Genomic DNA, 13,029 nt, shown 5'->3' with positions numbered 1-13,029 from the left:
GAAGAGAAGGCTCTTGTTCAGTATATAATTGAGCTATCTAAGCGAGCCTTTCCCCCGAGACTACGTGGTATAGAAGATATAGCCAACCAACTGCTATATGTACGCGATACGCCCCCTGTTGGCAAGCTCTGGGCGTATAACTTTATCAAATGCTAGCTAGAGCTCTAGATGCGTTATATATGTAGATACGATTACTAGAGGGCCAAATATAAGGATCCAAAGGTCATTGGCGAATGGTTTACCCTTATATAGAACGTTAAGGCCAAGTATAATATCGTAGATAACAATATCTATAACTTCGATAAGGCTAGGTTTATAATAGGCATTATCTTCCCAGGCATGGTAGTAATAACCTCAGATGGCCGTAGCAAGGCAAAGCTAGCCTAGCCTGGCAACCGCGAATGGGCGACCGTAATCCAAGGCGTTAATACCCTTAGCTGGGCTATCCCTCTATTTATTATCTTAGCGGCGCAATACTACCTTGCCAACTAGTATACCGAGTATAACCTCCCGGCCGACTAATGTATTATACCCACCCACAATGGCTGGACTATCAATATAATAGGCCTTGATTGGATCAAGCACTTCGACTATTATATAGCACCTCGGATAAAGGGTAAATACCGGTTGTTGATCCTTGATAGCTATGAAAGCTACCATTTAACCAAGTTCGAGCTCTACTACTAGTAGAATAATATTATTATACTCTATATACCTCTATATTCCTCCTACCTCCTCTAGCCACTTGTCACGGGCATAACCCGTGCCATGTAGGGTTAGGGTTAGAGTAGAGCACGAGGGATGTAGAGCTCTGATTGGGTCCACAGATGCGGTCTGTGCGCAGTGGCCGCCCATAGGGACTTCCCTGCGCCACTGCGTCTCCCATCTTCCTTTCCTCGTGCAACCACAATTGCAGTATCATACCCCCAACATTGGCCCCGTGAAACCACTTGATATTGGCTGCTTTAGGCCGTTAAAGCAGGTGTACGGTCGCCAGATCGAGGACTTAATACATACGTATATTAGCTATATAAGCAAGCTCGAGTTCCTTTATACCTTTCGCATAGCCTTCTTTATATCTATTACTAAGAGGAATATATAGGGCGGTTTTATAGAGCCTAGCGTTATACTATATGATCTAGAGAGGGTATTTTTAAAGCTAGATATCAAGCTTCGTATACTAACACCCCTAACCTTATAGCCAGACATTATATAATCCTAGGTCTTCTAGACACTATATAACCTCTAAGAAGCCAACTTATAGTTAACGCTCATCAAGACTCGTATTGCCAACCATCAAAATAGCTCCCCGACTTCGATGTTAGCTGCTATAGACTAGCTTACCAAGGATACAATGGCTATAATGCACTAGGTGGCCCTCCTTTAGGTAGAGGTGTCTTCGCTCTGCAAGGCCAACAAGGCGCTAAGCAAGCGCCGAAGAGCCAAAAGAACGCGTATATAGCTTGGAGGATTACTTGCAGTACAAGATGCAAAGGAACTACTAGACCAAAAGGCTATAGTTGGGGAGGTAGCATAAGAAATACAGCCGGATGGTGGTGGTGTAGGGAGGGCTTGTACGAAGGTTCGGTGCTATAGTGTATGCGGCAAGCCTGGTTATAATGCCCGCACTTGTCAGGAGGTTGCAGAAGCATCTGATTCAGCCGTTTCTGATGTAATTATAGTAGGTTCATAATGTTATTATGTTGTAATTGTAGTTGACTATTATAGTATGGTGGCAAGTGTTCAATTCGCTTATATGTTCATCTCGCTTATAAGATACGTTATATAAGGTTCGTAGCGTGGGTTAAACCCAATCCAAACACGCACTGTATTGCTATCCCTAACGCCATTATATAGCCTTTTGTTCCAAAAGTCATTCTAATCTTATAGTTCTTATCCCTTAAGCCTATGCCGGTTTTAGGCTCTCTGGAATTCTATCTTAAGGTTCTTGATGCTGTTAAGTTGCCCTTCCTAGCCTACGCCCTATATTAGTCCATTCTATATATTCGAGTCGTATTCTTCTTAGACCCTGATCAACTTAGCTTTGGCGAATTCCAACTGGCTTATAGCCTAAGCCTTTTCTTCTACGAGTCTTTAAACGAGTGATCGAAGCTCGGCTTATGGTCATGAACTAACCTGCAGAGGCCGGTGGGGGCCGACCTGCATAGTCGACGGGCAGTGCCCGCGTCCAATCATTACGAGTCGGAAAGGACTAATGAGGATTGGGAAGATCAGGAAGAATGCCAAGGACGATTGTTCCTGGGGAACAACGCCAAGGAACGTTGTTCCAGATGGAACAATGAGAACAACAATTGTTCCAAATGTTCCAGAGATCTAGGTACAGGATACCTAGGGGAGGAAGCTGTATATAGTTCTACCATTCTGCCACTCATTCAGATAGCTAGCTTCCTCAGTGAGCAATTATAAGCAATAGCCTCTACCTATTGTGCAGACATTGCGACTAGCATTGTTGTGAACCTTTTGGCTTCACCGAGACCTACAGTCCGACCAGCAAATATCTTCAACCAGCGAACCGTTTCAGAGGCAGGACTGCCTGTGGTTTCGTCACATATTGCAATTGAGGATAGTTATTATAGAGTGGTGTAGAGTGTCCCGCTCGCTTATATGTCCTGCTCGCTTATAAGATACGTTAACTCGTTAATAAGGCCTATAACGGCAAGCCTAAGGACAAGGCCAAACTCGAAGCACCCCTTAAGTATAAAGATGATAAGGAAGGACTTCCTAGATTCCTTATGTATATAAAGGCCTACCTTAAATACTACCCAGATAAGTTTACAGATGAATCCGCCAAGGTTATATTTATCTCCTCAAGGCTTGAGGGGAAGATACTTCGATGGTTTAAAGTAACCCTTAAAGATTAGCTAACAAATAATACGGATACTTCAAAGGACTTTACTATAGAAGCTTCCAAATCATATAATAAGTTTAAGTAGGAAATCTAGAAGGTATTTAGAGATTATAATAAGAAGCTCTATATATAAGAGCGACTTATACGCCTAAGATAGACAAAGTCAGCAGCTACCTATACTATATAGTTCCGCTAGGACTTACTTCAGTGTGATGTGATGATTAGATGCAATTGAACAGGGTCAAGCCGGCTGTTGTTGTCATTCTATTTCGTGAATCTAAGGTTGAGGAAAGGAAAGAGAAGTTCTAAGTCAGTGGCTCAGAACATTACACGACACTAATCTCCTGTCACGAATTAACCAACGGCAGGCTGCAGGGCAGACGGCCGTATGTAGGGACGCGGGGGCGTCCCGAGCCAATCATTGGAACAACTAGGCGGACCAGTCAGAGACAGGCAAAGGTGCTAAGGTGCCAGTGTCGCTAAGCACTCTGCAGGATATAAGCGATCAGAGTAATTAGGGGCATATCACGATAAGCACCTGGGTGCTTATCCGAATCGAAGCACTGAGCACCCAAGAAGATAGCTAGTATATAGTCACTCGTTCTAGAGGACTCTGGGAGTTCTCCAGTGAGCAATACAAGCAATAGCCTCTACCTATTGTGCAGACATTGCGGCCAGCATTGTTGTAAACCTTTTGGCTTTACCGAGACCTATAGTCCGACCAGCAGTTACCTTCGACCGGCGAACCCTTTCAAAGGCAGGACTGCCTATGGTTTCGTCATACGTTGCTCACTCCCTTTGACTCTATCACGGTTCAGATCGAAGGCAACATCAACCATCATAGCGCCTTAGATACCTAGCACCCCAGGATCTCAGGGCCAGACCGCGACTATACAGCAGATGCAGCAGGTTATTGAAGCCCTCAATATAAGGATTGCCTAACTCGAGGCCTAGAAAGATAATACTACGGCTCTCGACACTCTTAACGCCAAAATCGCCTAGCTCGAGGCTGAAAACGGCAATATACAGCAACTCGTCAACGAGGCCTATAATAGCAAGCCTAAGGACAAAGCCAAACTCGAAGCACCCCCTAAGTACAGAGGCGACAAGGAAGGACTCACTAGATTCCTTATATCTATAAGGGCCTATCTTAAATACTACCCAGACAAGTTCGCGGACGAATCCGCCAAAGTTATATTCATCTCCTTACGGCTCGAGGGGAAGGTACTTCGATAGTTTGAACCCACCCTTAAGGATTGGCTAACTAATAGTATAGACGCCTAGGACGACTTTACCATTGAAATTTTCAAGTTATATAATAAATTCGAAAAAGAGATCCAGAAGGTATTCGGAGACCATAATAAGAAGCTCTATATATAGGAGCGATTTGTACGCCTAAGGCAGACAAAGTCGGTAGCTGCCTACGCTATATAGTTCCGCTAGGATTTACTTCGGTATAAGATCAATAATAAAGGTCTTATATAGTTATTCTACAATAGCTTAAAGGAAGAAGTCAAGGACGAACTATACTAGAAAGACCGACCCGATACGCTTGATAAATATATCGCTATAGCTATCTATATCGACGACCGAATTTACGCCAGACGCCAGCAGCATAAAGGACGTAGAATGCAGCCTACATTTGTCAAGGCCAACAACAAAAAGAAGCGATAGTACCTTAGCACGTTATACGGCACCTATACTAGTCCTATAGATATTAACGCTACCTAGCGTAAGGATAAGGGACGAAAGAATAAGTCCTAAGTCACCTATTTCAACTGCGGCAAGAAAGGGCACTTTAAGCGGGAGTGCCGTAGCAAAAAGAACTAGAAGCAGGTGCCTAGAAAGGAAAACGCCACGATCGACAAGTCAACCCGCGTAGTTAAAGTAGCTATAGCAAGCTACACTAAGGATGACTTCGACGACGCTATCGACCGGGGTATGGCTGAAGGGAGCATCGACGACTCCTTCTCGGTCAGGAAGCAATAGCCCCTACGTCACGTTTGAAGAACCTATCATAGGCTATAATATCGCTGCCGCTATAGTATTATAACTCGCAGAAGATTGGGGCTTCTAATTAACTTAGAATGAAGAAGGTCAATAGAGAATACGACAATCGGATAATAAACCTATTGGCCCGAACCCTATCTTTCTCGCTTAACGCCTCCAGGAGGCCGAGGAGGAACAAGCCGAGCTTCGAACGGCCATTCGAAGACTCGCGGAAGAGAAGGCTTAGGCCATGAGCCAACTAGAATTCGCCAAGGCCAAGCTGGCCAGGGTCTAGGAAGAGCACTACTCGAACTGGTGGGATGGACCGGTATAGGACTAAGGCTAGGATAGGAGGAATAGTAGAATTAAGAACCCCAAGACCGAGTATTAGAAGGCCTAAAACTAGCGAAGGCTTAAAGGATAGGAACTATAAGATTAGGATACTTTTTGGAACAAGAAGCCGTATAATAGCGTTAGGGATAGCAATACGGTATGCATCTAGATTGGATTTAGCCTACGCTACGAACCCTATAAACAAGACGTACTTCGACTCCAACCCTAGCGATATAACTACTTCTATATCCTATGGTTCTAGTATATTGCGTACGAATGCTGATACTATTTCCGATCAAAATTTGATAACGACTTTTGGCCTAATAGGCCTACCGACCGAAATAGAGAACCCCGACCAGTTTTATAGATTTAGGATGCAGGGACCGGCGCCGACTAGTTCCTATAGAAGGTCGAGAGGACTAACGTATATGATAGAATCAGGGTGATACCACGAAGAACCTAGCCAGAAGACTGCTAGCGGTAGCCTAATAGCACTCGACAGTGCAAAAGCCAGGATTGCTTAATCCATATATAAGCAAAGCTCTAAGAGCATTACGAACGCAAGATATATATACGAAGATAGATAACACCTTGCGAACGGCGATAGGAAGAAAAAAGAGCCAACGAAATTCGATAACTATTCAATAAACTCCCGAGACTTGGACCGTAGGACGGTGACCAAGAGGCATAGGAGGATGGGGATGCCTATCTAGATGCTCAGACGGAGTTAGGAAACGGCTTAGGGCCCCCCGAGGGGCCCGGAAACCACTAGATCCATTATAATAACGACAGATCTACAGGTGTAGGAAGAACCACGTAAGGAGAAGGATCTACGATCTCCCAGCAAGCGAAAAGGAAGCCGCTGCGATTCAGAACGACAGACCCGATAATAGAATCTAAGTTATAGCATACTGGAAAAAATTCCAAACACTTGCATTGGTGGATAGAGGATCTTAGGTCGACCTTATCTTGCCAGCACTTGTCAACCGACTTAGGATCCTATAGAGGACTAAGAAGAAATAGTATATCGTTAAAGGACCATTCGATACCTAATAGGTACAATAGGAAATAGAACTACTTAAGATTATAGTAGAAGGAAAAACCACTAAAGTAGTATTTGATATTATTAAAATAGGGCCTAAGAAGGACATAATTCTAGGATGCCTATAGTATTGAGATTACGACCTAGATATCAGTTGGAAGGGAGGTGGCCACCTACGACCTCGAGAACAAAGGCCGTATCCGACTAACCAGATAGAAAGCGCAGACGATGGATCGCAACAGGGAAGATCGCCCTAGAAGGCGGCCCCTATAGATCTACCGCAAGAGACAGACAATGCCAGGCAGCGCACTATGGACTTAGGAAGAGGTGGCAGTTACTAACGAAAAGCAAGATACTAAGTTAAGGAGATATCTTGAGAAGAACCTTAAGATAGAGTATATTAGACTATCAATATCACCGGCAGGCTACCCGGTCCTATTCGTTCCAAAAAAGGATAGGAAGCTTCGGATGTATATAGACTACTGACAGCTGAACGGAAAGACGGTAAAGAACTGGTACCCCCTACCATTTATCTTGCGACTTCGAGACTAGTTAGCAGGCGCCTATTACTTTACTTGCCTCGACCTTCTAATAGTATACGCCTATATTTGCATTAAGGAAGGGGATAAATAGAAGATAGCGTTTTATACTCCCTACGGCCATTATAAGTACCTTATAATGCCCTTTAGATTAACGAACGCACTAGCAACCTTCTAGGCGGTCGTTAACTATACGATCCGCCTATTCCTCAACCGATTCGCGGTCTATTACCTAGATAATATCCTTATCTTCTCTAAGATACTCGAGGAATATAAGAAACATATAAAGGCAGTACTAGATACACTCTACGAATATAAATTATTAGTTAATAAGGACAAGAGCGAATTCTACATTACGAAAACAGTGTTTCTTAGATATAAAATTTCGCCTAGTAGAATTAGGATAGAGCTAGCGAAGATTAAAGCAATCAAAATATAGCTACGACTAACAACGACGATAGAAGTATAAGGATTTATCGGATTCGCCAACTTCTACCGAATGTTTATCAGGAACTTTAGCGACCTTATATAACTATTGTACGAACTTACAAAGAAAGATATCGAGTTCCGGTAGGAAGCCGAGCATAAGTAAGTATTTTAGAAGATCTATAATACGATTATCGCCGACCTAGTGCTCTAGTTACTAGACCTATAGAAGCCATTTAAGGTAGAAACCGACGCATCCGATTATACGATCGGGGGATAGCTAGGTTAGCACAATAAATATAGAAAGTTACACCTAGTTATATTCTTTTCAAAGAAGCTCGAAGGACTATGGCTTAACTACCTAATTTACAACAAGGAGTTACTAGCTATTATCGAAGCTTTTTAAGAATAGAGACTATACCTTAGTAGTACAACCTATAAAGTTCAGGTCTATATAGACTATAAGAACTTGCGGTACTTTATTACTACTAAAGTATTAAATGGACGACAGACTCGATAGGCAGAATTCCTTTCGGAGTTCAACTTTAAAATCAATTATAAAAAAGGCTCGGAAAACATACGAGCAGATGCATTAAGTAGAAGGCCAGACCACTTTAGGAATAGCCAACCAGAAGCCTTGCTACTATTACTTTAACAATAGCCAGACGGTTCCCTACGGTACGCTCCCTAACCGATAGAAGATCTCGACGACGACATGCTTCTACAATAGGACGAAGATCCCGATATATAACCTCTGCAACCGTTTGAAGAATGTTATATAGTCTTCAGGGAAGAACGGCTAGGAAAAGACTTCTAGGACCGAAAGCAGAACGACGCAGACAAAAAGGCAGGTATCTCTTAGAGAGATAGAGCGTTATAGTACAACGGCAAGGCCTACGTTATACTATAGGATCAAATAGAACTGATCAAAACGATCTACAAGTCGAAGCTTGGAGGATATATAGGAATCGCCAAAACAGTCGCCAAGGTTCGGCAGCACTACGACTTCCTAGGACTTAGGACCAGAGTCAAGAACATTATATAGGAATGTGACCTTTGCAATCGAAGCAAGTTAGTACGGCACAAACTATACAGGCTCTTAGAGCTATTGCTAGTTGCAGAACGACTATGGAACTCGGTGACGATAGACTTCATTACCAAACTACTACTTTCGAAGGACTTAACTACCGGAACAAAGTACGATAGCATCCTTACTATAGTTGACCGACTCACCAAGTGGAGCTACTTCTTCCCGTACAAAGAATTATAGTTAGCAGAGCAACTTGCGGATATAATCTACCGGTATATCGTATTAATATATAGATGGCCAGGAGAATAGATCATAGACCGAGACACCAAGTTCGCATTAAAGTTTTGGCAAGCGCTTATAAAGCGTTTGGGTATAGAAAGTAAGCTTTCAATAGCATATTACCCGCAGACAGATGGCCAGATAGAAAGGCTTAACTAGATCGTCAAACAATACCTTAGAACGTTTGTCAACTTCTAATAGGACGACTAGGTTGATCTATTGCCAGCGGCATAGCTTGCATACAATACTATACCAATAGAGACAATAAAGGTTACTCTATTCTTCGCGAACTTTGGTTATAAAGCAGATTTACACTAGGGACCAGATATTACGGTACCTAGGGCAAAAGTCAAGGTAGAAAAAATACATGCGCTATATGCAATACTAAAGGAAAAACTTAAGTTCGTTAGGCTTAGGATAAAGGAGTACTACGATAAATATCGGCTCGAGGGACCTCGCCTTAAGAGAGGAGACATAGTCTACCTTATTTCTCGGAATTTAAGAACGAAACGGCCAAGCTAGAAACTCGACTTTAGGAAGATTGGACCGTTTAAGATTAACGCAAAAATTTCGACATCCAACTACCGACTTTTGTTACTACTAATAATAAAGCTATATACTAACGTCTTCTATATCTTGCTCCTTGAACTAGTACCTAAGAACGTACGGCTTATAAAGGATATTAAAGCCGAGGACAAAAAAGAAGAATAGGATATTGAAGAGATCTTGGATTTATAAATAACTAACGGAAGGCTAGAATACTTAATTAAATAGCTCGACTTCGGACCAGAAGACAACTTATAGGAACCAGCAGAGCATCTTAACTGCGTAGAAAAACTAAGAGAATTCTACCGGTAAAACCTAGATCGGCTAGGAGAAAGGCGTAAAAATCTCCGTATAAGTCGCCTTACCCTACGGTAAAGCCACTTACGTAAAGATAAGGCGTAGGTAGGATTCGAACCTACAATCCCCTAGAGCATTTACTCGGGTGTAATAACCAAGCTATACTACTAAGCCATTTCATTTGTTAGAAGACAGACAATAAGAATTAGATTAAGAACTCTAGGCAGGAAAGAACAGCTATAGGCAGCAACACTATAGATAACACCTATATAGTAGGTGCGACCAAGACCTAGCTACTACCAGCTATAAACCCCTACTACCTTAAGAAACCGGAGGGCTTCTACTACCAGAACCCTATAGAGCTAGGAACAAGGGACCTCCCCCAATAATACTCTAGTCTATAGGGACGTCCGACAACCAGTTGGGATCCAAGTGATCTGATAAAGCAGGACCCGGAACAAGGAAATCCGACAAAGAAGGCGAAGCGGTAGTACCTAAGGACGCTGCTACCGTGCCATCCGAAGGCAGAGCGGCCAAGGAGGCCTGCTCCGACTCCTCCTTCTCCTCCTCGTCCAACAAATAAGACTCCCGACGGAAGGCTATATAAGCCCTCTCTTCTAACGCCTACGACTGTTGCTCCAAACGAAGCAATTTGCTAATCGTAGCCCGACACTTGGCATTAAAACGCTCCTTTTCCTTAATAAAAGGACGTACTACGGAAGTCAGCAAGCATAAGAGCAAAGAAAAGCGGCAGACTTACAATCTACGCCATAGATATTATAATTAGAACGACCTGCCTTGACGCAAGGAAGGCAACACTTGTAACGCTTATAAGCGACATACTCCAGTTTCTTCTCGTGGCAATAGGTATAGGAAGGCATAATAACACCGGTCCGCATAAGGAAGTACACCTGATCGCAACGACAGTCAGAACTTGTTCGTTTCTTTTTCTCTATACGGTCAGGTATAATAGCGACAATACAGGAGGGAAGAACCTACTAGGGCAAGATATAAGGAAGATAGCCAGGACTATTGGTTATTTTAGGAACTTAGTCATCGGGGCATCGACCCTAGAGGAGGGGCATCGTATCACGAATTAACCAACGGCAGGCTACAGGGTAGACGGCCGTATATAGGGACGTAGGGGCGTCCCGAGCCAATTATTAGAACAACTAGGCGGACTAGTCAGAGATAGGCAAAGGTGCTAAGGTACCAGTATCGCTAAGCACTCTATAGGATGTAAGCGATCAAAGTAATTAGGGGCATATTACGATAAGCACCTGGGTGCTTATCCGAATCGAAGCACTAAGCACCCAAGAAGATAGCTAGTATATAGTCACTTGTTCTAGAGGACTCTAGGAGTTCTCCAGTAAGCAATACAAGCAATAGCCTCTACCTATTGTGTAGATATTGCGGCCAGTATTGTTATGAACCTTTTGGCTTTACCGAGACCTACAGTCCGACTAGCAGTTACCTTCGACCGGCGAACCCTTTCAGAGGCAGGACTGCCTATGGTTTCGTCATATCTCCCTAATCCTCATTGGTCCTTTCTGACTCGCAATGATTGGACATAGGCGCCGCCCGTCGACCACGCAGGTCGGCCTCCACCGGCCTTTGCAGGTTAGTTCATGACATATATTCTCTATTGACCTTCTTTATTCTAAGTTAACTAGAAGCTCTAATCTTCTACGAGTTGCGATACTATAGCAGCGGTAATATTATAGCCTATAATAGGTTCTTTGAATATAACTCTAGGGCTATTATTTTCTAACTGTAAGGAATTGTCAATGCTTCTTTTGGCTATACTCTAGTCGATAGCGTTATCGAAATCGTCCTCAGTATAGCTTGCTACAGCTATTTTAACTATATAGGTTAACTTATTATAACGAAACCATAGGCAGTCCTACCTCTAAAAGGGTTCGCCGGTCGAAGGTAACTGCTAGTCGGACTATAGGTCTCGGTAAAGCCAAAAGGTTTATAACAATGCTTGCCGCAATATCTATACAATAGGTGTAGGCTATTGCTTGTATTGCTTACTGGAGAACTCCCAGAGTCCTCTAGAACGAGTGACTATATACTAGCTATCTTCTTAGATGCTTAGTGCTTCGATTCGGATAAACACCCAGGTGCTTATCGTAATATGCCCCTAATTACTCTGATCGCTTACATCCTGCAGAGTGCTCAGCGATATTGGCACCTTAGCACCTTTGCCTATCTCTGACTGGTCCGCCTAGTTGTCTAAATGATTGGCCCGGGACGCCCCCGCGTCCCTACATACGGCCGTCTGCCCTGCAGCCTGCCGTTGGTTAATTCGTGACACTTATCGATTGTAGTACTTTCCTTGCTGGGTATCTTTCTCTAATTCTTCTTGCTTTGGCATTCCTGTTTAAAACATCCCTTTTTACTATAATTAAAGCAAGTAACTTAGGACTTATCCTTCTATCCCTTTCCTACTTTATATTAAGTGGTATCTATATCTATAGATCCTATATAGATACTATACGCTATGCTAAGGTACTAGTGCTTTTTACTATAGTTAGCTTAATTGCTAACGTATCTTATAAGCGAGATGAACATATAAGCGAATTAAACACTTGCCACCATACTATAATAGTCAACTACAATTACAACATAATAATATTATGAACCTACTATAATTACATCAGAAACGGCTGAATCAGATGCTTCTGCAACCTCCTGACAAGTGCGGGCATTATAACCAGGCTTGCCGCATACACTATAGCACCGAACCTTCGTACAAGCCCCCCCCTATACCACCACCATCCGGCTGTATTTCTTATGCTATCTCCCCAACTATAGCCTTTTAGTCTAGTAGTTCCTTTGCATCTTGTACTGCAAGTGATCCTCCAAGCTATATACACGTTCTCCCCTTCCCGGTGAACAAACATCGGGGGCCGCCCACGCAGGCGGCCGGGCATTGCAAAAATCGGGAATTAGGTCCTTTGTGATCTTTTCTTTCGATTCCAAGGGGTTACAGCGACGCACAGCTTCTACGCGGCCGTATAGCTGTCGGATTGTTGGTTTTCGCGCCAAGAAAGTAAGGATTTTCGAGTGCACCGAAAATCCCGCACTACCCCGTACAACGACTACCATTGACGACAACTACGACAATCTACCTATAATAAGTTTATAAGACTAGGGGGATACTAGGTACGAAAACTACCCGACTCTTTCGACGTTTTAAAGAAGAGATAGGGCACCCCCGGCCCTGCCTAGTTCTAAAGGCGCCCGCAACGAACGCTAGAGGGCTAGTCGTACGGCGACAAGGATATAGAGCGAAAGCCGGTATCGCCGACTGATCGTACGACCAACTATAAGAGCAGGAGAGAGAGGGAATACGGGCTTATTAAGGGAGGCAACATAGGCAGCCGGGCCCTCTTACAAGGTACTTTGCCCTTTGCAATACTATAGTTGGATCTAAGGATAGGAGGCAAGATAGGTAGATCAGGGCAGGTTAGTAGCAGAGCGACTAAGCGAACTACGTTGGCATGGTAGCTCGTACGACGGCCTATTGTAAGATACGGTCGGCCTTATAAGGGAGACCTAGCAAGGCAACGGGAAGCTGGAAGTCAGGGTTACGCCTGGCGGAAGGTAGGCTATAGCGGCTATACTAGACCGAGAGGAGGATGATAGAGGTATGGCCCTGGCTCGTACCTAG

General features: G+C 43.5%; 1 non-coding gene across 1 annotated transcript; it reads right to left on the bottom strand.

Moving 5' to 3' along the window:
• Positions 1-9,447: 9,447 nt before the first annotated feature.
• On the bottom strand, positions 9,448-9,524 carry B0T15DRAFT_t40. The gene has a single exon. It is a non-coding gene; the product is annotated as a tRNA-Leu (tRNA).
• Positions 9,525-13,029: the final 3,505 nt, after the last annotated feature.

Source organism: Chaetomium strumarium (assembly GCF_033439665.1).
Source record: "Chaetomium strumarium strain CBS 333.67 chromosome Unknown B0T15scaffold_2, whole genome shotgun sequence".
In the NCBI taxonomy this organism is placed as follows: domain Eukaryota; kingdom Fungi; phylum Ascomycota; class Sordariomycetes; order Sordariales; family Chaetomiaceae; genus Chaetomium; species Chaetomium strumarium.
The sequence above is the reverse complement of the archived record's forward strand: the minus strand, read 5'-3'. Positions and strand labels throughout refer to the sequence as shown.